The sequence below is a fragment of the Dermacentor silvarum genome, chromosome 10 (assembly GCF_013339745.2).
Source record: "Dermacentor silvarum isolate Dsil-2018 chromosome 10, BIME_Dsil_1.4, whole genome shotgun sequence".
NCBI lineage: Eukaryota > Metazoa > Arthropoda > Arachnida > Ixodida > Ixodidae > Dermacentor > Dermacentor silvarum.
The window spans coordinates 141,317,868-141,341,748 of record NC_051163.1 but is presented as its reverse complement, the minus strand read 5'-3'; the positions used below and the strand labels follow the sequence as shown (position 1 = coordinate 141,341,748).

The window sequence follows — 23,881 nt, the reverse complement described above, 5'->3', positions numbered from 1 at the left end:
CAAGGGCTCTGTTTTAGGCACTTGTGCTTCTGGCCGATTCTTACGTCTGTAATATTTTGTCTTATCACTCTTTTGCAATGCATTGTTCATGTCTATAGTACACATCATTAGTCATTGCCATAATCTTATTACGTATAGATTTTACGCACTTTACAGCGACTGTTTTAGGCGCCTTTACAGCCATGCCACATCTGTTCATGTAATTGACTATTCATATATCACTAACAAGTCATTACCATCGTCTTGGCGCTCTTTGGCCATAACTGGCCCTTGCGCCAACAAACCACAATAATCAATCAATCCCATACCGTCACCATAGAGAAAGAAATTCAACAAGAGGGGACACTTGGCAAAAACTGGCAACAGGAAACACGTCACCATACGTCACGCTATACTTTTGACACCGAACGTTAGCTGCCGCGAGCATCGAAAAAAAGAAAGTGAACTTAAATTAACAGGCATTTATTTTTTTTAATTCTTTGCCGCGAAAACTAAAACGTTTTGCGTATAAATGAACTTAAGCTTTGCGACTTATTTTCCTTGCCTTACCTAGCCACAGGTCAATGACGCGCCAGATACATGCGTCATCCGCCAGACACTCCCCCGAAGCCAGCGAGGATGGCTGCGCGCGCGTTTGAGCGCTCGCGCGCGGCGACCCGTCTGTCTCCTTCTTTTTTCTTTTTTAAATGTAACCTGGTTTATTGAGCTCTCGGCGTATTCTTGCGTTCCTTCTGCACTGGGACAAGACACCACTGCACTATTGGACTACTGCAAGGTGAGAAATCTTGTTTCACAGTCTACGACGCAATTAAGCTTATGGCACGGGACCGAGACTTAAGACGCAGTTAGCGAAAAACAGCTCGGCCATCCTGGCGCAGGTAACTTGAGTAAATAAATCGTGCTGAGACATGTTTCCGACGCTTCCTATGGGACTATTGTAACTTATTTCGGTGTTTGAGCCACACTGGCCGCACAGGGCGCCGTGTCGCAGTTAGCGAGAACTCAGCCGTGGTGTGTAGTCTAGTGCATCTTGCTAGGAGAAGTTTGTGCCGCTTTCTCTGACGCCAGATATTACTGACAAATAATTTCGTTACTTTCTGGGGTACTTTTGAGGCACGCTGGCCGCACAGCGCGCTGTGACGCAGTTAGTTGGCGCCGGCAGAACGCGCGAACGAGAAACATATCAGAAACTTGTAATTCGAAAATTACGTCTTCTAAAGGACTGAAAAAAGGCATTGCACCCACGCATTTGTCTTGAGTGCCTGTCGCGTCCGTCTCTATGTATGTAGCGTACCGTCGCGTCGCCCGAGGCCAAGTTTCGGAAACGCGAAGTCGATCGTGTATTTGTGCTGCCAAAGTGCAGGAAATAATGCCCGGAAATGGGGGAACGCTTGGAAATCAGATGTTTTCATATATGTTTGGGATGAGTCGGGTATTTTCTACGCCATGTATGTAAAAGCGAATTGTTTTGTTTGTAATGCCGCCCATTCACCGCTTTCGCACGTTTCGCCTCTACACGCAGTATTCCTATGTCTAAATACCAAAATGACTCATGCTTGTAACATGCTGTTACGTGCTTGCAAATGTATACCATGCTTGTAATTTACTTTTTTTTCAGCTGGTGCCGTCCGGTGGAGCTTCATACAGGAACTACTGCCTTACCTGCTGGTGTCACAACGTTGGATGAACGCACAAAAAGCGCGGAACGAGCTTTTATATAGAGCAAAATAAATATTTCCTCATTGCACAAAAGGTCTTGCGTCTACTTTGTGAAATTGCACGTGGCACAGATTCGATGGGACTTTACGAGATCGTTCGCAATCATTTTTACTAAATAATAAACCGATTCTGCACGAAGAGAAAAAAAAAAGAGAGGGGGGGGGGGGCGCAGGCGGCGTGCTAGCTTGCGTTCAAAATACGCGCGCCTAAAACCGAAACCGGAAGTGATGCAAGTGATTGACACCGACCGCTTGGCACGCTGCAGTCAATTCGGCCGCTGGGCCTTATGAGAGTGTCCCCTCTTGTTAATTCCTTTCTCTATGCCGTCACGTAGTAGTGACGTTGAAGTAAACAGCCGTAAAACTGTGTATGACAAAACTGATTCTTTATTGGGCGAACATGTGCCCACAAAAGCAAGCTACACTCGAAGCATAACGAAAGCGGCGAATACAGTCGGCGATCGTCGAAATCTGATCAGCGGCGAAACGTGTCGGCTTTTATACATGAGTCGTTGAAGGCCCCAGAATAATCCCTGGTACCCGCATGTCCTCCAGAAAGTTGTAGACAATTCGCGTCGCTCATACAATCAGATTACATGAGCGTCGGTGACAAGAGACAACCGATAGAAGCATCGATAACGTTCGAGAAACTTCCCATACATGCAGGCGCGTCCTGTGCCCTGCGATAACGTTTAACATTTTTTTAGCCGGTGAAAAGCGGTCACCGGTGAAAGATAAACATATATACGTGTCAATACCCTCCCCTTAAAAAAACATCGTCCCGATGCTTCCAACACGAAAGCGAAAACAAAACCACGCGTACAGAGAGAGAGAAAAAGCAACAAACAATAACAAAGTAACAAAGTACCGAAGTTCTTTAACGGGCGTAGAAAGGCTTAAGACGCACCACGTAGATCACTTCAGGTCGTGCCCGGCACCGCTGTGCGAAATGCCGTCTGGCACGACCTCATGGTCCAGTGCGCCAATACGTCGGATTATCTTGTATAGCCCGAAATAGCGACGTAACAGTGTCTCGCTAAGTCCTCGTCGGCGTATCGGAGTCCAGTCCCAAACATGGTCGCCGAGCTGGTACGCGACGTAGCGTCGTCGAAGATTGTAGCGTCGGCTGTCGGTCCTCTGCTGGTCCTTGATGCACAGGCGGGCGAGCTGTCGACCTTCTTCGGCATGCAGCAAATAGCTGGAAACATCGAGATTTTCTTCGTCGGTGACGTCCGGTAGCATGGCATCAAGCGTCGTTGCCGGTTTCCTTCCGTAGACCAGATTCAACGGCGCCACGTGCGTCATTTATTGCACGGCCGTGTTGTATGCGAAGGTCACGTGCGGAAGCATGGCATCCCACGTCTTGTGTTCGACGTCGACGCACATTGCCAGCATGTCCGCGATGGTCTTATTTAGGCGCTCGGTGATGCCATTCGTCGGTGATGAGGACTTCTGGGGCACCGTGACGCAGGAGGATGTTCTCAACGAAGAATCGGGCTACCTCGGCGGCACTGCTTTTGGGCAAGGCTTTTGTTTCGGCGTAGCGGGTGAGGTAGTCCGTAGCTACGACGATCCATTTATTCCCAGACGCCCACGTCGGAAAAGGCCCCAGTAAGTCCATTCGGATCAGCTGGAACGGTCGGCGAGGTGGCTCGATCGGCTGCAGAAATCCGGCTGGCCTTGACGGCGGTGTTTTGCGTCGCTGACAGTCTCGGCATGTCCTTACGTAATGGGCGGCGTCGGCAGAGAGGCGAGGCCAGTAGTATTTTTCCTGTATCCTCGCGAGCGTGCGGGAAAAACCGAGGTGTCCAGCCGTTGGGTCGTCATAGAGAGCTTGCAGAACCTCTGGACGCAATGCTGAGGGTACCACGAGGAGGTAGTTGGCTCGAAGAGGCGAGAAGTTCGTTTTTAAGAGAATGTCGTTTTGCAAGAAAAACCACGCCAATCCTCGCCTGATCACCTTGGGCACAATGACTATCTTGCCTTCCAGGTAGTCTACAAGGCTCCTTAGTTCCGGGTCAGCTCACTGTTGTTGGGTCCCAAGAAAGTGTCGTCAATCTGGTCGTCCTGTGGCGGCTGTTCGAGGGGGGCGCGAGGCAAGTAGACAAGGACTGATGGGTCCCGACAAAGTGTCGTCATGCTGGTCGTCCTGCGGCGGCGGTTCGACGGGGGCACGAGACAAGCAGTCGGCGTCAGAGTGCTTTCGCCCTGACTTGTAAACGACGGTGATGTCGAATGCTTGAAGTCTCAGACTCCATCGTGCGAGGTGACCTAAAGGATCCTTCAAGTTGGCTAGCCAACACAAGGCGTGGTGGTCGCTCACAACTTTGAAGGGCCTGCCATAGAAGTGGGGGCGAAACTTTGATGTAGCCCAGATGATGGCGAGGCACTCCTTTTTGGTTGTGGAATAATTTGTTTCCGGCTTCGACAGCGACCAGCTAGCGTAACTTACAACCCTTTCTAGTCCGTCAGTCCTCTCCACAAGCACGGCGCTGAGTCCTACGCTGGTTGCATCGGTGTGTACTTCGGTATCGGCGTTTTCGTCGAAATGTGCAAGTATTGGCGGCGATTGCAGGCGTCGCTTCAGTTCTTCAAATGCTTCGACTTGCGGCGTCTCCCACTTGAACTCGACGTCGGCGTTCGTGAGGTACGTCAGTGGCTCAGCGATCCGTGAAAGATTATTGACGAAGCGCCTGTAATAGGCGCGCAGTCCAAGGAATCTACGGACTGCCTTCTTGACGGTGGGCGGAGGAAAGTCAGCGATGGCCGCAGTTTTCTGTGGGTCAGGGCACACTCCAGACTTGTTGATGACGTGGCCCAAAAACAAGAGCTCCTCGTATGCAAAGCGGCACTTTTCTGGCTTTACCGTGAGTCCTGAGGTCTTGATTACTTGAAGAACTGTTTCAAGGCGCCGGAGGTGTTCCTCGAAGCTTGAGGCAAACACAACGACGTCGTCCAAATAGATGAGGCAGGTCTGCCACTTCAAGCCTGCCCGTACATTATCCATGACGCGTTGGAAAGTCCCAGGTGCCGAGCAAAAGACCAAACGGCATGACCTTGAACACCCGTGTACTTAGATTTAGGCGCACGTTAAAGAACCCCAAGTGGTCAAAATTTCCGGAGTCCCCCACTACGGCGTGCCTCATAATCAGAAAGTGGTTTTGGCACGTAAAACCCCATAATTTTTTTTGAACTCGAACAGTCCGTCTGGTGTTATAAAGGCAGTCTTCTCCCGGTCCCTCTCATCGACTTCGACTTGCCAGTAGCCGGTTTTGAGGTCCATTGACGAAAAACTTTGCGTTGTAGAGTCGATCCAAAGCGTCGTCAATACGTGGGAGAGGGTATACGTCCTTCTTCGTGATTTTATTGAGGTGACGATAATCGACGCAGAAACTTAGCGTTAAATCCTTCTTCTTTACTAACACCACGGGGGACGCCCACGGACTCTTGGACGGCTGGATGATGTCGTCCCGTAGCATTTCGTCGACTTGTTGCCTTATGGCCTCGTGTTGCGCGCCGAAACTAGGTACGGGCTCTGACGGAGTGGGCGGGCATATTCGTCGGTTATGATGCGGTGCTAGGCGACAGGGGTTGGTCGAACTTGTGACGACGACGAGAAGCAGTCCTTGTATTGCAGGAGCAGAGCTTTTAGCTGTTCTTTCTTATGATTGGGAAGGTTCTGATTGACGTCGAAAGTTGGTTCAGGTACTACAGTCGTCATTGCAGGTGTACTAGAATCAGTGAAGGCGAAAGCACTGCTGGCTTGTACTATTTCGTCGATGTAGGCGACCATGGTGCCTTTGTTAATGTGCTTGTATTCGTGGCTGAAGTTCGTGAGCATCACTATTGCTTTCCCTTCACGTAGCTCAGCTATGCCCCTAGCAACGCAAATTTCACGGTCGTGCAGTAAGTGATGATCGCCCTCGATGACGCCCTCCACGTCTGCAGGCACTTCGGTACCGACGGAAATCCTTACGCTGGAGCGAGGCGGAACAGTGATTTGTTCTTCTAGCACATTCAAGGCATGGTAACTGATGTTTGTATTCGGTGGTATCGCATTGTGCGTAGAAAGCGTTATCGACTTAGACCTCAAGTCGATGACTGCACCGTGTTGCTTTAGAAAGTCCATGCCTAAAATAACATCCCTGGAACCGTGCTGCAGGATTAAGAAGCTCGCCGGATAAGTGCGGTTGTTTACCGTGACTCGCGCTGTGCAGATTCCAGCCGGCGTTATTAGGTGGCCTCCCGCTGTCCGGATATCGCGTCCTTGACAGGCCGTTTTCACCTTCTTGAACTTGACGGCGAACTCGGCACTGCAGACGGAATAGTTGGCTCCAGTGTCGACGAGAGCGGTGACATTATGACCATCGAATCGCACGTCTAGAACGGTAGACCATCGTCTGGCGTTACGGTTAAGTCGTGGCGTCGGATCACGGCTGCGTCGGCTTGCTCCGCTGCTGCTACGTCGCGTTGGTTAAAACCCCTATATATAAAAATTAGCGCCATTCTTAGATCTTGCCGCCACCGCGCTCGCCCCGGCGTTTCCTCCTTGCCGCCTCCTGTCGCCCCAGCCTCCTCTGCTCCCCCATTGGCCAATCCGTGTCACGTGGAAGCACGCGTTGCACTTTTGTATATCTTTTTTCCTTCCAGCGCGCTCTGACTGCCATTCTCGGGCCTGTGGGACGAAAGTGCTGTACGCACAAACGGATTGTCGGAGCTAACACGAGAAAGATCCAGCCCTGACAGCGTTGAGTTTTCGAACTGATTTTTTTATTCTCGCTCTGCACCTGCCGCGCGTTCGAATGCCAACTTCTTCTTCCTTGACGGGCGCCGCATGCTGAGGCGCTACAGGGCTACCCCCCGTAGAGCGGGAGCCATAGGAGTCGCCCAGGGAACGTGCTTGGATGTGGGAGTCCAGACTTGAGATGGAAGCTCCGCGGATGCGAGAGCGGCAATGTATGCAGGTTTTAGTCGATCGGCAGCCACGACGTCTTCACGGCCGTTGATGTCCAGCGTGAACGTTTTAGGTGTACGATGGAGGACGCGAAATGGGCCATCATAGGCCGGTGTGAGTGGTGGCCGTATTTGGTCACGCCGAACGAAAACGTGACTGCAGTCATGCAGATCCTGGCTGACGAAGACAGATTGGGGGTGTCGGTCGGCAGGAATTACAGGAGCAAGGTCGTGAAACGTGGTGCGCAGCTCTCGAATGTACGTAGCGGCATCATGAGTGGAAGGGGGCGACGACGGCTCAAAGAATTCACCTGGAAGACGCAGAGACACGCCATAGACTAGTTCAGCTGACGAGCAGCCGAGATCCGTCTTCAATGCTGATCGGATGCCCAGAAGTACGAAGGGGAGGTGATCAAGCCAACGTTCTCTTGGCTGGTGAGCAGTGAGGGCAGCTTTCAGTTGTCGATGAAGCCGTTCGACCATGCCATTGGCTGAAGGATGGTAGGCAGTCGTGTGGATGTGTCGAATGCCCAAGATATTGGCAAGTGCGGTGAAAAGGGCCGATTGAAATTGACGACCGCGATCAGTGGTGACGACAGAAGGGCATCCAAAGCGTGATACCCAGCCGTTTGTGAAAGCCTTTGCCACTGTCGGTGCTGTAATGTCGGAAACGGGAAACGCTTCCGGCCATCTGGTGAAGCGATCCACACATGTCAGTAGGTAACAGGCCCCTTGTGATGCTGGAAGAGGGCCGACGATGTCGAGATGGACGTGGGAAAACCTTGCGTCGGGAGGCCGAAAGGGGGATGGTGCAGTGACCGTGTGACGGTGAATTTTAACACGCTGGCACTGAAGGCAGGTTCGCGCCCAGCGTCGGACGTCAGCATTGATACTTGGCCAAAGGAAACGAGATGTGACTAGCTTCTGGGTCGCACGAATACCCGGATGGCTCATGTTGTGCAATTGATCAAAAATTGCACGACGAAACGCTTTAGGCACGAAGGGCCGAGGAACACCAGTAGACGTTTCGCACGTTATTAATGAGGTAGAAAATGGAAGTAGGCACTCCGTGAAAGATAGAGACGTGGATGAAGAGCGAAGACTATGCAGCTCAGGATCGTTGCTCTGGGCAGCTGCTAGCTCTTCCATGTCTAGTGGTGGCTGGGTCGACAAGGCATCGATGCGTGAGAGTGCATCAGCGGCGGCATTTTCCGACCCGTGTACGTGTCTGAGATCCACGGTGAATTCGGAGATAAAGCATAGTTGACGGATCTCCCTTGCAGTGTAATTGCTGTGATTGCGATGGAAGGCAAACGTCAGGGGCTTGTGGTCGGTAACGACGTAAAAGTCCCGGCCCTCCAGTAAATGGCGGAAATGCTTGATGGCGAGGTACACAGCAAGGAGTTCTCGGGCAAATGTACTGTATTTTACTTCCGGTGGTTTGAGTTTTTGCGAGAAGAATCCAAGGGGCTGCCAACCTGATGCGTGCTGCTCGAGAACAGCGCCAACTGCTACACTCGATGCATCGGTGATGAGACGAATTGGGGCATCAGGAACGGGATGTATGAGCATGGTGGCGTCTGCCAGAGCCTTTTTGGCAGTGGCGAAGGCAGATGCGGCGTCGTCGGTCCATTCCAGTGGCGCAGCCGGGTCTTTTTTTATAGCTAATAGGTCGGTTAAGGGCTTTAGGAAAGTGGCACACTTAGGAAGAAAGCGGCGATGGAAATTTAGTAGGCCCAGGAATTCCCGGAGTCGTTTCATTGATGTCGGGGGTGGAAAGTCTTGGATAGCCTTCACTTTGCTGGCGAGCGGTTGTATACCCTGTGGAGTGACAAGGCGCTTCTTTATTATTTTTCCTTGACAGTCGGCGCCAAGGCACTGGTTGGGAGTGCCGACCAAAGCGCCCCGCGTTGCAGCGTCGGTGGGCGCTACAGGGCTCCCCGCCCAGACGGAACGTCGATGAAGGAAGTGAGAGAAGCCAAGTTGGATCTTTGTACTCCAGCCTGCATCTTAGGTGCACCTGTGGCTGGCGCACGCACAGACGTCCTTGAGGCAAGCGGCTCCGGCTGTGTGGCATTCACTGTTGGCCTTGCGGGGCTGTCCAATACGTTTCCGGCGATGGTCTGTAGCTTGTCGCAGGTCTTGCCGTCCAGCGAGCGGACAAACTCGAGAGCACAGTCGCCGATCAGATGGTCCGTGCAGACGCCGTTCAGCTGGGCGAAAACGCACGGCTCGGAGTAGTCGCAGGGCTAGCCGAGGCCGGTGGCGGTGCGGCAGGTCAGGTGCTTGGACTTAGGCTCACTGGCTCGGATGGCTTGTAGAGGTAGCGGCCCTCGCTGCACGAGGCCCCGCGAGGCTCGCGCTGGGCGTTGCTCGTGCACGTGTCCTCGAAGATGGAACCAAGCGCTATGGTTGCCGTGGTGACCGGCACGTCGATAGAGCCGTGCATTCAAAGACGAACTTGCCGTTGTCGGAGCGAAGCCTCTCCAGCTGGTTGATGGCGATCTTGGAGACCTTAACGGGGCCGTCGTTCTTCACGGTGCTTAGGGTGGAGCGGTCGATGAGGTTCTTCAGGAGACGGCCGTTGATGGTCCAGGTGATTGTGGCGTAGTCCTTGTGCAGGCGCGAGAGATGTGGGCCCCTGAGAGGAGGTTACCAGTGTGCGGGATCGCGCGCGCTGTGGGCAGCGCATCGATGCATCACTCGAGGTTGAGCCGCGCAGGCCGGGTTGTAACCACCTTTGCAGGCTGCAGGGTTGTTCGAAAGTAATCCCCTGTCGGGGACGGCGGGTTAAGCGGAGCTTCTCCCAAGCGAGCACCCCTGAAGAAAGCCGGGCGTCTGGCCGGGGGTCGCTTGTGCTCGATTTGTATTCCGGTGGGTAACCGGTGGCCGCCTGGTTTCGAACCCGCGAACTCCCGCAGCCGAGGTGGACACTCAACGACGAGGACACGGCTGCGGTGACTTACGGCGCTGCAGCTTTCCAATATCGAACACGGCGCTGGATCGTTGGTAGGACAAGTCAGGCTTAGCTGCTGCACGGGCGCCCGATGGAACGGTCCCTCGAGCAGAGCCCGCTGACGGTCCGCATCGTAAGGGGCCGTGGGCCGTAGGCTGTTGGCGTTCCCGAGCCGAAACTCGTCTTCGTAGAAGTCGCCCGAACCATCAGGGCCAGGGTCAGGCCAGTCAGCACTATGCGCAGGGCCATGGTCCGAGGAGTGAGTAGCTGACGTGTCACCGCTCCGCGTGGCCGGCGTGTTCGTACCGTGACCGCGCGCTCGCACCGTGGCCGGCGTGCTCGTACCGTGGCCGGCGTTCTCGTACCGTGGCCGGCGTGCTCGTACCGTGGCCCGGTTAGCGCCGTGGCCGGTGAGCGCCGTTGCCGGTGAGCGCCGTGGCTTGGTGAGCGCCGTGGCCGGTGCGCGTCGTGGCCGATCACGTCCGGGTCACCATTAACTGTCGGAGCTAACACGAGAAAGATCCAGCCCTGACAGCGTTGAGTTTTCGAACTGATTTTTTTATTCTCGCTCTGCACCTGCCGCGCGTTCGAATGCCAACTTCTTCTTCCTTGACGGGCGCCGCATGCTGAGGCGCTACAGGATCAAACGTGTCAGGGACAAGAACTTCGTTGTGATGGCATGCTGCTGCACCTTAAGTAGCCGCAACCGACAAGGCGAGGGCAAAAGGCTTTCTTTTTTTTTTCATCCGGCGTGCGCAAACGCTTGCTGCACACTATGATATTTGCGCCGTCTCGCATCGTCGCGTTGCTACTTTAAAAACGGCATTATTAACACCAGTTACTTTCTGACGAAGCAAAATCGCGCCTCAAAAACTTCTCCGCAGGGCGCGATCGAAGTTTTCCTCGGATTTCCTCTGGTAGCGCGTTGGCTGTCGTCTGCCACGGCAGGCCCGACACAGGCGGCGCCACTGTCGATATCGCGCCTCGATCGCGCTAGTCGCGCCGAGCGCGATGGTGGAACGGAGGAGGAGGGAAGTGGATGGCGCTACTTTTTATATATAGGGGTTTTAGCGTTGGTAGGTCTACTTTCGGCGGCGAAATGTTGTCGTCAAGGCTCTTGTCAGGTGCTATGCTGATACCTCGTCATGATGATTCGCGAATCTAGTTCGTCGGCGGCGGAGTGTCTTCAGCATTGCGTCGTATAGCAACCGCACCTCCATCGGTTGCTGCCTTTAGTTTCCCGGGTAAGGGCTGGGAGATCGGCCTCGGGTTGGGCCGCATACAGCCGGCGATGCGGCGAGATGTAGCGGCCTGGTGACGGCGAGCGTCAGGGTTGTCGTGGTTGCCACTGGGCTCTGGCGAGGTAGTCGGCGATGTCACGTGGCCGCTCGCCAAGCTGTGGACGTTGCGCGTTGACGGCGAACCCTTGCAGGCCCACAAAAGCAAGCTACACTCGAAGCACAACGATAGCGGCGAACACAGACGGCGAACGTCGAAATCTGTTCAGCGGCGAAACGCGTCGGGTTTTATACATGAGTCATCGAAGGTCCCAGAATAATCCTTGGTACCCGCGTGTCTTCCAAAAAGTTGTAGATAATTCGCATTGCTCATACAATCAGATTACATGAGCGCCGGTGACAAGAGACAACGGATAGAAGCATCGATAACGTTCGAGAGACTTCCGGTACATGCAGGCGCGTCCTATGCCTAGCGATTACGTTTAACGCTTGTTAGCCGGTTAAAGCGGTCACCGGTGAAAGATAAACATGTATACGTGTCAATATGATTATGAAAGATTGAGTAAAGCAGCTTAAGACGTAACCTGCTTCCCTATTCAAGCAAAAGGATCCAGTCAAGTTATTTTTTCCTCTTGCACATAGAAAGCGGTTGTATATCCCCAGGGCGAACAGTGTCGCGACGGATTGGACTTTTTCTAAAGCATTATTATGCAAAAAATTTATTGTTGGGCTTTACGTGCCAAAACCACGATCCGATTATGACGCACGCCGGGGTGGGGAACTCCGGATTAATTTAGTCTACCTGGGGTTCTTTAACGTTCACCCAATGGCGCACTGATATGCACATCAGAAACCACATTCAACACACTGCATGCCTACACCAACATTGGTAAAACTTTTACGCTGCTCTTTTACTGCATTGGTTTTTACGCTGCTCTTTTACGTTAATACTTCTGTGTTTTTGACTTTGGTGCAAGAAGTGAAGGGCATGCCCTGCATTTCTAACTACGGTACTAACATGTTATGACCAAGAGCCATCCTCTGACAGCATAAGACCTAAATATTTCATTGGTGAATTATTTTTCTATTTCAACTGGCCACTTAACAAGTACTTATATATGATTTTGTTACATTTTTCTAGTGAAGCTGCTACATAATTATTTATGTTTAGGGACATGCTAATAGTGACACACCATTTTTATACTGGCTTCAAGTCGGCAGCCAATAAAAACGATGTCTCATTAGATGCCCTTGCACACAGCACACCATCATCCACAAAAATTGTATCCCGGTTCGATAATATCACACATATTGCTAATAAAAAAACCTTGCACTCGGCCGCGCAACGCTTGAAACTGCGAAGCTGTGTGATCGTAGCCCAGCGTTTCCCGGAAGTGCACGCGAACTTTTCAACTTATCACTCATGTAGATGATAATTTCTTTTCGTGCGTCTCGGACTTACGGCCGACACTGCGCGTTGCACAGCGCAGCTTGCAACACCGACACCGCGTTCCAATGCCGACATCGCGTTCCAGGAGACCCGCTTCGTGAATGCGTCGCTCTCTCTCTCTCTCTCTCTCGCTCTCATAGCACGCAAAACCTCTTCACCTCGCAGAGCACGACCATACAAACGCGTCAGATGTGGACGAATACGACGACGCTCGAACGCAATGCAGCCGTCGTGCAGCACGAACATGCGGCACGGGTCGTCGGTGCTGCCAGATTGCACTCCGGCGATGGTGGCCTGCAAGGACTCGTCGCGATGTTGTTCAGCGCGCATGTCGCACATGTCAGTGAAAGCCAACACGCAGGTCTCCAGATCATGTGCAACAGGATCAGGAGGATCCACGGGATGACGAGAGAGGCAGTCAGCGTCCTTGTGCAGACGTCCAGACTTGTAGATTACAATAAAAGAAAATTCCTGGAGCCGCAAAGCCCAGCGACCAAGCCGTCTTGTCGGGTCCCGGAGGGAAGACAGCCAGCAGAGGGCATGGTGGTCTGTAATGACCGAAAACATGCGGCCGTACAAATATGGCCGGAACATGGCCACAGCCCACACTAAAGCCAAGCACTCACCCTCGGTGATGGAGTAATTCCTCTCAGAAGGTGACAGCAGGCGGCTGGCGTAAGGTATCACGCACTCGGTACCATTCTGCTGCTGGGCGAGAGCAGCACCGATGCCGTGGCCGCTGGCATCAGTGTGGACTTCGGTCGGTGCAGATGGGTCAAAGTGGGCAAGTATGGGAGGGGTGGTCAGAAAGCCGATGAGAGCGGCGAACGCGTGAGCCTGCTCCGGGCCCCATGAGAAAGGCGTGTTCTTCTTTAGAAGATCTGTCAAAGGGCGAGCAACGTCGGCGAAGTTTTTGACGAAACGGCGAAAGTAAGAACACAGGCCGACGAAGCAGCGCACGTCAGAAGCAGAACGAGGCACAGGGAAACTGCGAACGGCGCGAACTTTATCCGGATCTGGTTGTACACCGGTTGCGTTAACGAGATGTCCCAACACGGTAATCTGACGGCGCCCGAATTGACATTTCGTAGAGTTCAGCTGAAGGCCGGCTTTTCGGAAGACCGCAAGAATTGCAGCGAGTCGCGTAAGGTGGCTGCTGAACGTGGGAGAAAAAACAATAACGTTGTCAAGATAACAAAGACAGGTGGTCCATTTGTAGCCTCGCAGAAGAGAGTCCATCATTCGTTCAAATGTCGCAGGAGCATTGCATAGGCCCTGCAATGGGCCCTGCATAGGCCCTGCATAGGCCCTGCATAGGCTTTGAACTGATATCAGCCATCAGGTGTTATGAAGGCAGTCTTCTCACGGTCGATTTAATCAACAGAAATCTGCCAGTAGTCGGATGGAAGATCAATGGACGAGAAGTATGTAGCTCCGTGCAAGCAGTCCAAGGCGTCATCGATGCGTGGTAATGGGTAGACGTCCTTTCGCGTGATCTTGTTTAAATGGCGATAGTCGACGCAAAAACGCCAGGTACCATCCTTTTTCTTCACGAGGACGGCTGGCAAAGCCCAAGGACTGGCTGATGGTTCGATGACCCCTTTCCGGAGCATTTTGTCCACTTCTGATTGCATTACTCTACGTTCATCATGTGATACACGATAGGGACGCCGACGAATAGGATTCATGTCTCCAGTGTTTATACGGTGGTGAACAACAGATGTTTGGCCGAAAGGGCGGTCGCCAAAATCAAAGATGTCACTGTACGATTCGAGCAGGAGACGGAGGTCCTTGGCCTGAGCAGAGGTGAGGTCAGTTGCAATCATTTTGGCGAAGTCATCCATGAAAGAATCAGAGCTGTGAGCTACAATTGGTGCTAATAATCCACTCGCGGCATCCATACTCTCAATGTCAAATTCGGACGTACAAGAAACGCTGGCCAAGAACATGCCAGCCGGAAGCACTTGAGGGCACAGGCTGAAGTTCAGAAGCGGGAGAACGACGTCATTATTCGTAACCGTGATCAGCCTATGCGGAACCGCAACGTTTCGGTTCAAAAGCACGTCGACGATGGGGCGAAGCACATATTCACCGCCAGGAACCTGTGGCTGTGAGGTCAAAGCGACGTAAGTGACTGCCTCGGGTGACAGACGCACATCTTGAAGCGAGCACAGGCGCGGTGCTTGGAGCATCGGCGAGTTGAGGCAGTTCCAACTGAAGGACGCCGGCTGCGCAGTCGATGAGAGCATAATGGTTGGATAAAAAGTCCAACCCAAGGATAACGTCGTGAGGGAAGTTGTCGATCACAGCTAAGAGAACAGAAGTAGGGCGGCCGGCTATACTTAAACGTACAGTACACATTCCGAGAACAACCAACACGCCACCGTCGGGCACAAGAAGCACTTGTGCAGCTGCTGGGGTGAGGACCTTCTTTAAACGTCTACGTAGGCTAGCACTCATGACAGAAATGTGGGCTCCAGTGTCGACGAGTGCTTAGACAGGTACGCCGTCTACTTTGACGTCAATTATATTTCTCTTTGTGGGCACAGACAGAGGATTTACTGCAGTAGTTGTCAATGCAGCACCACCTCCGAGGGCTGCAATTCTTAGTTTTCCGAAGGAACGCAGTCGAACGCCACAAGGTTCGAAAGGCGACGTGGCTGTGGCGAACGGGAAGATGGGTGACGTGTTTGTGGTGAACGAGACTGGTGTCCGCGAGGCGATGGTGAGCGACTGTACCACGTGTTCCTGGCAGAGTTGTCGGCACTGTTAGACTCGGCGGAGGGCAGAACACGGCGGGAATTTCCATGAAAACGGTTCAGGTTGGTCAGCGTGCGAGGTGTTGAGGGCCACGAGTTGCGACAGTATCGGGCGACATCACCAATACGACTACAGGTGAAACATATCGGCTGGTCGTCCGCAGTTCTCCACTCAGTCGGGTTGCGATAACGCGGAGAGAAGCGTCACGGTGGATCAAACAGAGTTGAAGGGCGTTCGCTGGCTCTGGGGTTGGCGACAGCACAGACAGAATGTAAACCAATGCTTTCAAGTTCCTGGCGAACGATGGCTTGAACGAGAGGAACTGAAGGAGGGGTAGCGTCAGGGCGACGCGAACAGAAAGCTGCGGGTGCCATCGCTTCCAGTTCACGTCGAACGATTCGCACCACGTCCTCTGATGGCGAGGCATGCTGCTGTGTGGGCTGATCTTTAAAAGTCGACGTTGCGGCAGTATTGGGGAGTCTGGCGAATGGTTGCAGGACGTGGCGGCTTTTGGCCTGCTCGAATTGTCGGCACTCTTTAATGATAGCATCAACTGAAGCCTTTGCACATGAGCAGATTAAAGGCGTCGTCAGCGATTCCCTTCAGCATGTGCCCGACCTTCTCAGCTTCAGTCATGTCGTGATCGCCTTTACGACAAATCGCCAGCATGTCCTGGATATACGAAACATAGGACTCTGTGGGGGATTGGGCGCGGGAGGCGAGTTCCTGCTTTGCGGCAATCTTACGGCCGGCTGGTTGGCCAAACAACTCTTTTAGCTTCTCTTTGCATTGGTGCCAGCTGGTCAGCTCCTCTTCGTGGTTTTCGTACCAGACCTTTGCCGTGCCTCTTAGGTACAACACGTTAGCTAGCATAGGCGTCGGGTCCCATCTGTTTACTCCACTCACGCGTTCGTACATGGCCGGGCACTCTTCAACGTCGGCGACATCGGTCCCACAGAAAGTTCCGGGATCCTTGGCTTGTACAACTACAACCGATGGGGACGACGACGTAGCTGGCGACGGTGCCGTTGACGTTGGAGGCGGCAACGACGTTGATCCCGCGTGCTCACCGTCAATCATGGTGGGGACGGTGATGCGACGTCCACTGCGGAGCTCCGTTTCCAGCCTTGGTACCCCGCACCTCTCACCAATGTGTTACGGGGATGTTGGGAGACGGCGTTGGGAGTATAGACTCGATGCATTTACAATATATGCACAAGTAGGGTGAGTGTGGTCAAGATTGCTGACCAGCAACAACACGCAGCAGCCAGTGTTCTCGATCTTCTTCTTTCCTCCTATCCTTCCGTAACAATATGATTCACATAAATGCATGTTCTGGCAGCGTGGCTGTATAGCCTAGTGGTTACGACGCTCGCTTTGGGACGGTACGCGGGCTCGAAACCCACCTCGGCAAGAAAGTTTATTTGTTTTCTTTCTTGGTAGTTTTTAACACGAAAGTGTTTTATGCCGGGGTCCACCAAGACTTCACTGACGTATTTCCGTCACGGAAATACGTCACCCGAACATACACGAACATTTTTGATACGCTCCACAAATTGCGGCTGTTAAAAAAAAATGTGGTTGATCCCTCTTATATAGGAATCGGTATAGAACACGAAAGTGAAACGTGTCTTCACAGAAGTAGTGTAATGTTTATTGCACATTGATATATAATGTCTATTGGTGTTTTGTGGCTAAAGCGCCCTTAGGCGTTGATGCACCCACGCTGACGCCTGGTGGCACGTCTCCTCCATCACGACTACCAACGTCGATGACCATGAGCAACCGTCGTGCATATGGAAGCTGCACTACGCTGCACACGCTAGCACAACGCGAAAGACGAAGCACGTAACTGACACACTAATACAACGCGCAAGACAAAGCACGTAACTGAATCGTCACCGAGTCAAATCAGCGCGTCGTAATTGCAGCCTCCGCGATCAACTTCAGAAACATTTTCAGAGCTAATTGCGGAGGCCACGCTCCGCTGTGCTGAGTACGGTGAACGCCACCTAGGTGGCGTTGGTAGTGCTTCTTGATGCCAGCGTCCCTTCGAATGCTGGCATCGAGGCGTCGTAGTGCTGAGACCACCGAAGTACAGTGTACTAGAAGGGGCAGTGCAGCGGGCGGCATTCTCCGCGTGGCTCCCGCGGCGCCGCCAGTAGCGGCGGCGCTGCGATCGACCACTCTTGAAGAGAAGCAGACGACACTCGTATCCACTGCGACGCTCGTGTATGCTTGGCGCGCTCTGGAACCGTTGTTCAGATTTTTGCCCGTAAGCACTTAGTTTACTTAGTCTGTATTGTCTGCTTATGATCAAAAAATACAATGCGTGCTGCTTTTTATTCTTTTTTTCTTGACACAGAAGCAAAAGCAGTCTCTGAAATAACTATAGCGCATCTATCCTCGTCGCTTTGAATGTACCCACGCTCTCGAGAGTATACGGGCAGTTTCGTCGCAACTGAACGCCATCCAAAAGAACTTTTTCGACACGTTCAGCAATCAGGATCGAGTTTGTTAAGCTTACAGAGCTTGAGGGCACAGACGAGTCTACGATCGCGAGCGAGCAGATTCTAACTGTACGTAATCGCAATCGGCTGGTCGCGTGACAGGGGAATTAAACGTAGCTAGTTCCGTGCCGTTGATGCAATGCACATAGTCTCTAACAATGAAGCGCTGCTCAAAATGTAGCTCACACACTGCGGAATCCGGTGTAAGCCTCTTATCGCCTCTATGCAAATTGCGTTCCCAAACGCTTCTTCGCTCCGGGTCTGCGGGCGCTTTAAACAGTGAAAACTTCACCGTTTCTTTACTTCGCGAATACCCTGTGCTGCACCCAGGGGCGAAGCAATGGTTTAAGCGTTGCTTACGAGCCATTCGCGCGATTTAGCACTACACATTTAGACAAAAGCGGGAGAAACACCACCTGACAAGCACTTCCCAGCCACGAAGCAAGCAACCGCATTCAAGAGTGGGCGATTGCAGCGCCGCCGCTTCTTTCGCCACCGGCGGCGTCAGGCGCCCTATGGGCCGCTGGCTCCGCCCGCTGCACTGCCCCTTCTAGTACACTGTAACCGAAGCGTTCACTGTCGGTGCGCGTTAGTGTCATAATGCAGTACTTCTCTTTTCTGCTCGTAGGCGGCGGCACCGCCCCGAGCAAGAGCGCGGGTACACGGAGGAGTGTTAGATATATAAGGCGCGTCTGTGTAGCTCTCTGCAAATGCGTTTGTGGCGCAATGGGTTAAACGCTCGGCGATCTATCGTCGCGGACCGAGAGGTCGTGGGTTCGATTTGCATGTTTGTGGAACTTTTTCTTCTGGTTTCTTTCTTTGTATTATGTTCGTGTATGTTCGGGTGACGTATTTCCGTGACGGAAATACGTCAGTGAAGTCTTGGTGGACCCCGGCATAAAACACTTTCGTGTTAAAAAGAAGAAATTCGGCAGAGACATTTCAAACTGCTTACGTGTGGGTATGCGAAAGGGATATATTCCCTTTGGTGCAGTGTTGTACGGAACGGCGTTCCAGGAACTAGTTCCTTTTGGGAGGAACGGAGGAATGCCATCATTCCTTTAAGGGCCGGTGGAACAGTAACGGTAGGTAACTCGTTATTTTTACGAAGGAACGGCAGAGGGAACGGCGTTCCTTCTGTAAACGTTCCATGGCACTAAACAGGTGCACCGACGCACACACGTATGCAGCACATCATGCAGGGCGCAAAGAACTACCGCTTGTCTGTCACGTGACTATTGTGCATTTTCTTTCGCGAGTTATGCATTATATTTTTTATTACTAGCCTTCAAGATTGTCACGTGACGCTCCCTTCTGTAGTTTCTTTCCGCCATGGCGGCCTGTCAGACACTAACATCGAGATGTAACTCTTGCTGAGTTCAAACAAGGGTCTTTACTAAATTGAGAATATCTATTCTGGACATTTCTTTTTCTACTCATACTACAATATTGAATCAGCAATAATTAAACGCCTAAGTATTGTTCCTTCCGATGTGGTTTCTTGCGCAACCATTTAATTATATCCTCCTGAGACCCCTTGTACAATACATTGCACATTGCCTTCAACTTTTTTTTTTCGAAATTCACTCAGAAGTGATTACGCAAAATATTCACTCTGGATTTGAAGTACGGTGCATGTGTAACTACTGTAATGAAGTGGTTTACTCATATTCTTGTCATCCGCTTTCGAGAAATTTGAGAATAAATTGGTCTAGACCTCTGTGTCGTCCCACACGGCCGAAAGACGTCGAGGCGTATTTCGAAGTCACCGAGATTTCGGGAAAATTCCGGACGCGGCAGCAATATGACAATGTGCTACACGTAGTTCCATCTTCATCTCAGCGTTTAAACAATGAAATGCTGTTTTTACCGCAGCTAACATGAGGAGATGATGGAGATATTCACGGAGACGGAGCTTTTGGCATCTATCAGATACCGGCTCAGCCGGGTCTGGAGAACGTGCTCCATAAGCTTGCCCGCAGAGGACGTAAGGGATATGGGACAGAGATTAGCGGGTCGAAGTGGTTTGCCCGATTTGGGAATGAAAACTACCTTAGCGTCCTTTACTTGGGGTTAGGAGGGCGCCGCGCAGCCAGCATTCATTGAAGTAGTCGGTTAGGGCTGTGATGGAGGGGGAATCTAGGTTGCGTAGTGCCTTGTTGTGCACTCCGTCGGGACCGGGAGCTGAGGACGTATTCAGGCGCTGAAGTTCTGCCCTGACTTTGGCCTCTCTGATGGTTTTGTCGAGGAGATCGTTGGGGGAGCCTGTATAGTGGGTGGTCTCCGGGGGGATATGCGAGGAAGTGTAGACCACGAAGCGTCTGGAGGAGTTCCTGCGGGGAGGCTTCGGATGCGTGTGTGAGCTTCGTCACGATCTGTTTCTGGTGTGTCTTGGACTGAGTCGAATCAATGCGATGCGGAATAGGTTCCATGTCTGGGGCAGGCTCATGTTGTGCTCCAGCCTGTTACAGAGATATCCCCAATTTTAGCGAGAGAGAGTCGCAGCATGCGTCTCAGTCTCCTTGTTGATCTGGGTCAGCCGGCGTCTGAATGTTGTATTCCAGCGCTGACGCTGCCACCTCCGCTCGAGTCCCGCCTTGGCTTTCCAGAGCTGCAGGAGATGGGAATCCATCGCGTCCGCAGGGCAGTCCTCTGGGAGGGGGCGAGTCGCGGCGCGGATGTCGCACTAGAGCTAAAGTCCCTATATAAGAAAAGTACCGCCATCCTTTGTTAAACGCTGCTTCTCTCTCTCCTGTATCTACGATTGGAAGATGATAGCGCGCGCTTTTCACTTCTTTATATTTTCTTTTTTTCCGCCTCAGAGCCATGTTGAAAGTCCTCTGCGCAGCCGCAGTGGCCGGCGGCGGCGGCGGCGGCGCGCGCCCGGCCTGAAAGCTTCGACCTGGACTTTCTAGGTGCGCCACCGTCGACTTGGCTTTCGCAAGCAAAAAGTAAAGAAAAAATGTGGTTGATCCCTCTTATATAGGAATCGGTATAGAACACGAAAGTGAAACGTGTCTTCACAGAAGTAGTGTAATGTTTATTGCACATTGATATATAATGCCTATTGGTGTTTTGTGGCTAAAGCGCCCTTAGGCGTTGATGCACCCACGCTGACGCCTGGTGGCACGTCTCCTCCATCACGACTACCAACGTCGATGACCATGAGCAACCGTCGTGCATATGGAAGCTGCACTACGCTGCACACGCTAGCACAACGCGAAAGACGAAGCACGTAACTGACACACTAATACAACGCGCAAGACAAAGCACATAACTGAATCGTCACCGAGTCAAATCAGCGCATACAGCGCGTCGTAATTGCAGCCTCCGCGATCAACTTCAGAAACATTTTCAGAGCTAAGTGCGGAGGCCACGCTCCGCTGTGCTGAGTACGGTGAACGCCACCTAGGTGGCGTTGGTAGTGCTTCTTGATGCCAGCGTCCCTTCGAATGCTGGCATCGAGGCGTCGTAGTGCTGAGACCTTCTAGTACACTGTAACCGAAGCGTTCACTGTCGGTGCGCGTTAGTGTCATAATGCAGTACTTCTCTTTTCTGCTCGTAGGCGGCGGCACCGCCCCGAGCAAGAGCGCGGGTACACGGAGGAGTGTTAGATATATAAGGCGCGTCTGTGTAGCTCTCTGCAAATGCGTTTGTGGCGCAATGGGTTAAACGCTCGGCGAACTATCGTCGCGGACCGAGAGGTCGTATGTTCGATTTCCAAATTTTGCATGTTTGTGGAACTTTTTCTTCTGGTTTCTTTCTTTGTATTATGTTCGTGTATGTTCGTGTGACGTATTTCCGTGACGGAAATACGTCAGTGAAGTCTTGGTGGACCCCGGCATAAAACACTTTCGTGTTAAAAAGCAAGCGCTTTAGGAGAGGAGGCGGCGGAGGAAAGAGTAGATGGCGGTACTTTTTTTATATAGGGCCTTTAACTAGAGCTGGTCGGACCAAGAAGCTATGTCTGAGATGTTGTGTAGAGTGTGCGCTGCTCGGAAAGTGCGGAACGAGTCCCACTTCGTGATGGCAGCACAACGAACGGGTCTGCGTGCTGGGCCTGCTTTAGGAGAATGTTAATAATGTAGTGATACCGCGGCCTGAATTTTGGCCTCCACGAGTTGTTCGAATTGGGAGGGTAGGGCTGGCGTTGCCGCGGCCGATGTTGGTGTGGCCGAGGAGGTAGTGGGAGTTGCGGCCCTCTTCTTGGCCGGCGGTTCGCGAGTAGGAGGAGAATGTGGTAGGGGAGGGAGTTTATGGCCGGCCGAGATCCTTGTCGCCGGGGTAGGGGTGTGGACCTGCAGGAAGGCATGCAGCTGCGACTGAAGGCGTTGGTTGGTGGTGTGGAGGGAGGCGAGCTGTGCGCGGACATGCACCATTTCCTTATAGAGGGGGTTCGCGGAGTCCTGGGAGACTACGCCTGCCCAGCTCACCTCACTGGTGTGGCGGCCGGGTTCCTGTGCAGGTGGTTTGGGGGGGACTGGAAGTGGGGGTTGCCTGAGCCCGGTCCAGGAGTGGGATCAGGCCATGGGCTTGGTACTGTTAGAGGGCTGTTTCAGTGCGGCAGGATGCAGCACCGGGAGGGACTCCAGGGTGAGCTGCAGGGCCTGAGGCTTGCGGGTCATGGAGCAGCTGCTATGTTGGGGTGGAGCTTGATTGGTGAGAGCCTGGTTGGCGGTTGCCTCGGGGGCCCGCCTGGCATCCCAGTACCTCTTCTTAACGAGGTATGGCGTGCGGTAGCGGGCCTTGCAGGTTCCGTCCGCCATCAGGTGTGCTTTGCTGCAGATCTTGCAGAGCGGCGTGCAGGCGTGGTCCTTGGGGGGGGGGTGTCTACCTGGTCACATCCGGAGCAGCGGCGTTGCTTGGGAGCCGGGCACACATCCGCGCGGTGGCCGAGTGCGCCGCGGTTAGGGCAGTGCTCGGTATTCTTGTTGAGGAGGGAGCACCTATAGAGTACGGAGGAGAGGTAGATGTGCTTGGGCACCCAGTCTTGTTCGAAAAGGATGATGATGGACTCCGTCGAGCCCATGCGTATAAAGTCGAGGATGGGAGGGTTCTGCTCGCGATTGAGACGATCCTTAATGTCTTCGTAAGAGTGGGCGAGAGGGACCCCGTGAACCACACCGCGGGCGCAGTCTTCCGGGGCCGCTTCGTAGGAGTAGTCGTAGGCAGTGTCTTGATGAGTACGGAATTGATGGCGAGGTAGTGGTGTCGGCGTTGCGGGTCGGGAGTGTTGATGAGGACGACGTGTTGGAGGATGTTGATGATTACGGTGTCTGGCTTGGCCTCTTGGTGTCCGAGGCGGGCTGCTTGCAGAATGGCATCGCGAAGCGCAACGCTGTTCACGGTCCGAAGGTTGAGGCCGCCACGGGGACGGAGGATGATTTTATGATCGTCGATGGGTAGCTTGGGGTGGCGTAGGGCAGAGAGTTGGGGCGGCCGGGGCCGGTGCCTCGCCAGAGCTTGAGGCGTAGACGGCTGCATACATTTCTCGGCAGCGGCGAAATTCGGAGTAGTGGTGGGGCGGGAGTTGCTAGTCGAGCTAGGATGAGTTTATCCGGACGTAGGGGACATAGTCCGGTCTCCTCCGCGCCCCGGAGGCCCAGTTTTGATTCCCGCCCAGATCAAAATTTACCTATTTTTTATTTCAAAGAGATTAGTTTACTTTGTTTACATGAACCTGCCTGATAAATTTGTCATCAATTCGAGCATTTTTACGACGCGTTTTTACTCTTTGCCGTCGGCCATTTTTGGTAGCGTCACCGACTACAACTACGGGTTTTCGCGTAATGGGGCATATAATGCTTTTGCATTAAAAAAATGAAAAGGAATGGGCCCCAACACGGAGCCTTGCGGCACACCAGACGTAGCAGCAACATCATCTGAGCAACTCCCATTCAAAACAGCTCTTCGACGTACTTACTTAACAACACGGAGTTACAGCCTGTATAGTCATAAAAGCATTCACGTGTTCATAGTACGGATAATCTTACCTGGTATATCGAGATTAGTAACAATGCGGATCGAACGTTGGGTTATTGGCTCCTGTACACTTATAATGCCACCATCCTCTCTCATGTTACTACTATAGAGAACACTAATAGGAACAAAATTTGAGTATGCATCCAATGTATGAAATTCCATTGTATTTATTACCTCATTAGAACTCAAAATTACTCCACTCGTTTTATATGTTCAACCTATGATCGAATAGCTACTCTAACCCCAAATAAAGCTAAACTTGAATTTGTAACCCATAAACTGATACAGTCGAACCCGGATATATCGAATCTGAA

The 23,881-nt window shown here is 52.6% G+C and overlaps 1 long non-coding RNA gene across 1 annotated transcript; it reads left to right on the top strand.

Annotated features, from left to right (window-relative positions):
- Nucleotides 1-479: 479 nt before the first annotated feature.
- On the top strand, nt 480-1,752 carry LOC125940562 (uncharacterized). The gene is made up of 2 exons (XR_007463754.1): nt 480-775; nt 1,619-1,752. It is a non-coding gene; the product is annotated as an uncharacterized LOC125940562 (long non-coding RNA).
- The last annotated feature ends 22,129 nt before the right edge of the window (nt 1,753-23,881 follow it).